We start from the raw sequence: 3237 nt of genomic DNA on the forward strand, positions 1-3237 counted from the left end.
TAACCACAAAGCAGATCGAGATCTCACAGTGCAAGTCGTTGATTGAAAAGTTATAAAACATGATATCTAGCTGGGCAGCGACAAAACTTTCTTCTGTATGGAGGATTGAACTTATCAAAATCGTGGTCATGGGCATAGTTGGCTACTGGGCACAGCAGATGGTCATTCCGAAGAAGGTAATGAAGAGGCTAGACATGCTGATGAGGAACTTTATCTGGGGCAGTATTGGAAGAGGAGGAAAGAAAGTCAAATGGACCGCTCTCTACAAACCGAAGGACGAAGGAGGCATCGACTTGAAGAACTGTCTCGAATGGAAGAAAGCTCTCACCTTCAAGCATCTGTGGGATTTGGAGCGCAATCAGGAGTCACTATGGATAAAATGGATGCATACGAGGTTTATGAAATACGAAACCATCATCTGGACCTGCAAAATTCATGAAGGTATGAACTGGTCTCTGAAAAAGATTCTTAAACTAAGAAATAATATTGCAGATCTTTATGACATCCGGCTAGGGGATAGGAAATGCACTATATTCTGGCACGACCCCTAGTTTGAAAACCAGCCTATCATCCACAAGGAGGAGTTTCAAAATATTCGTATCAGAAGGGACTGCGCTGAAGCGAAAATCAGAGACATTAAAGATGGGAATTGGGACACACTCTTGAGAAGTAATCTAGAATGACAGAGGATACTTGATCATATAAGTAACATACAACTACACAACAGACCGGATATTCATGAATGGAATGTTGAGGACAATGGGAAGCTGGTATCGAAGAAAATATGGGAGGTAACCCAGGAAAAATGCAGAAAGTAGAATGGACTCCTCTTGTATGGTCAACGAAGATTATCCCTATACACCCGTTCACCCTATAGCTCTCCTTCTAGGAAAGACTCAGCACTCGTGGTCGTATTAGCAAGTATATGACCATCCCGTACGTGAGTTGTCTTCTATATAGAGGAAATAAAGAAACCATAGATCACCTATTCGGGAGATTCTATATTGCTTCGGAGCTTTGGGATAGATTATATAAAAGCCCGGAGCTGATCAGTTTCCCGAGCAAATAGAATGAAATCAAAGAAGCGACACTACTCAAAGCCAAGGGAAATAGATTTGTAACAAGCATGTTCAAGTGCGGCTTTGGAGCAGTGGTGTATAACATTTGGCAAGAACAGAATGCAAGGGTATATAGAAAAACCCATAGGAGCGTTGAAGAGTTATGGAAAGATATTGTATCGGATTGCAGTTCCCTCGCGGGAACATAGAGAAGCATTCCAAGCACGGAGTAGAACTGGAATATCTGCATGAACTAGAATTTACCGTTTTTGAACTCACTAGAATTTAAAACATTGTAATCAGATAATTCATTTACGTTTTTAGATTTTTTAACTTTTATTCAGAATGTTACGACTTCAAAATCATTATAGGCCTGTCTAGAATTATCTCTTAAACTCATGGTTTTTTCTCGTTTTAGGGAATTTTTAATAAAATGACGCGAAGTCATTTTTCCCAAAAAAAAGAAGATTGAACGGACCGAAGAAATTGAAATCTCCAACGAACTTAAAACATTGGTTATCAAAAACCATTTTGAAAACAATCATGATCATCCGATTAGGAATTCAATCCATAAAATTCCTCTCGTATTGCAAAAAAAATAATTAAGAAAATTAGACCTCGTTTGAAATAGTTTAACGCTTTTCATGGGTCTCATAATGCTGAAGATGTTTCAGTATAGAGTTAATCATGAAATATTGGAAACGAAATCTTTATTCACTTTTAAAACAAGAAAGCAAAATATCTTGGCATTCGCCAAGTTAGTTTTCAAGCTTGAATTCATTTTAGTGTAAGGTTTTAAACATACATTTTGCCTAACTTGTTTTCAAAATCTTTTCTTAACTTTTGAATTTTTCAAAACATGTTCTCATTTATTAACAGTTGGGGCTAACAAATGTATCGTGGTCATGGTCTCATAAGCCATACATGCATTCATGGATCAATGAGGAAAATAATCGCATGTCGTTGGGTTGTTTATTTCACTTAGGATATCAAGTTTGGGGGAAAATAATCACAAGAGTTAGAATCCCTAAGCGTGTTGTACTTATCGTATGTCACAGATCTATGAGCGATATTGTGTCATGAGAGTCAATAGCCTTAAATGTGTTATATTGATTGTATGATCCATGAGAAATCGGTTATGTCACGACAGTCAACAGGCTTAAGTGTGTTGTACTCGTCATATGTTATAGATCCATGAGCGATTTATAGTGTCAAGAGAGTTAGCAGCCTTAAGTGTGTGATACTTGTCATGAGAGACAACAACCATAAGCATTATGTACTCACTGTGTGTTATATACTTGAGAGCGGTCTATTTTATCTTGGTAGTAAGCATTCTTAGGCATGTCATACTCATCATGTGTCAACAGATCAGGGCGTGAACTAGTGTTGTCCTAAGAGTTAGAAGCCTTAGTGTGTTGGACCTTCGTGCATCAATAGATCCTGGTGTGACCTGTTACATTCTTGCTATGACCGCCTTAACGTGGTGAAATCTTTACTCATGTGTTTTTGTTATTCAACAACTCAAACATGTTGGAATCCAAGTTTGTTACACAAGTTTTCCACCACATTGTCTATGTGACAACTTGTTGTTTGTTAGGAGTGACTCATTATCTTAGATAACGAAGATTCTATATTTGTTACACAAATGAGTTATTATCGTAACGATGAAAGAACTTGTTTTTTTTCTGTAAATTGCTCATTATTTTTCGATATGAGAATTTCATAAACGTGTTGTTTTCTAGGAGTGTCTCATTATTTTAAATAACGAGGATTATATATTTGTTACACAAGTGGCTTGTCATCTTGGCAATGAAAGAACTTGTTCTTTTTCTATAAATTGCTCATTATTTGATGAACTTCATATTTTATACGGAAGTGGCTCATTATCTTGTGATATGAGAACCTAATCATCTTGAGAACTTTTCATCATTGGTTGATGAAAAAATCTTTGATATGTTGTTCCTTATAGTTCTCTAGGGACATAAGAAATGGACATCTTAAAACGTGATTGTCATGAGTGATTTTTGGTAGTCTTTCATTTATTATGGAGTATTTGAAACCTTAGTAGCCAAAATCCAAACTCGCATCCCAATATGAATTCCAGTCAACAATGTCCAAATTCTAATTATGTCATCGATGTAATTCCTTGATCACCGTGATCAGATAATCGATGAAACAC

This window comes from Impatiens glandulifera, chromosome 5, assembly GCF_907164915.1.
Source record: "Impatiens glandulifera chromosome 5, dImpGla2.1, whole genome shotgun sequence".
In the NCBI taxonomy this organism is placed as follows: domain Eukaryota; kingdom Viridiplantae; phylum Streptophyta; class Magnoliopsida; order Ericales; family Balsaminaceae; genus Impatiens; species Impatiens glandulifera.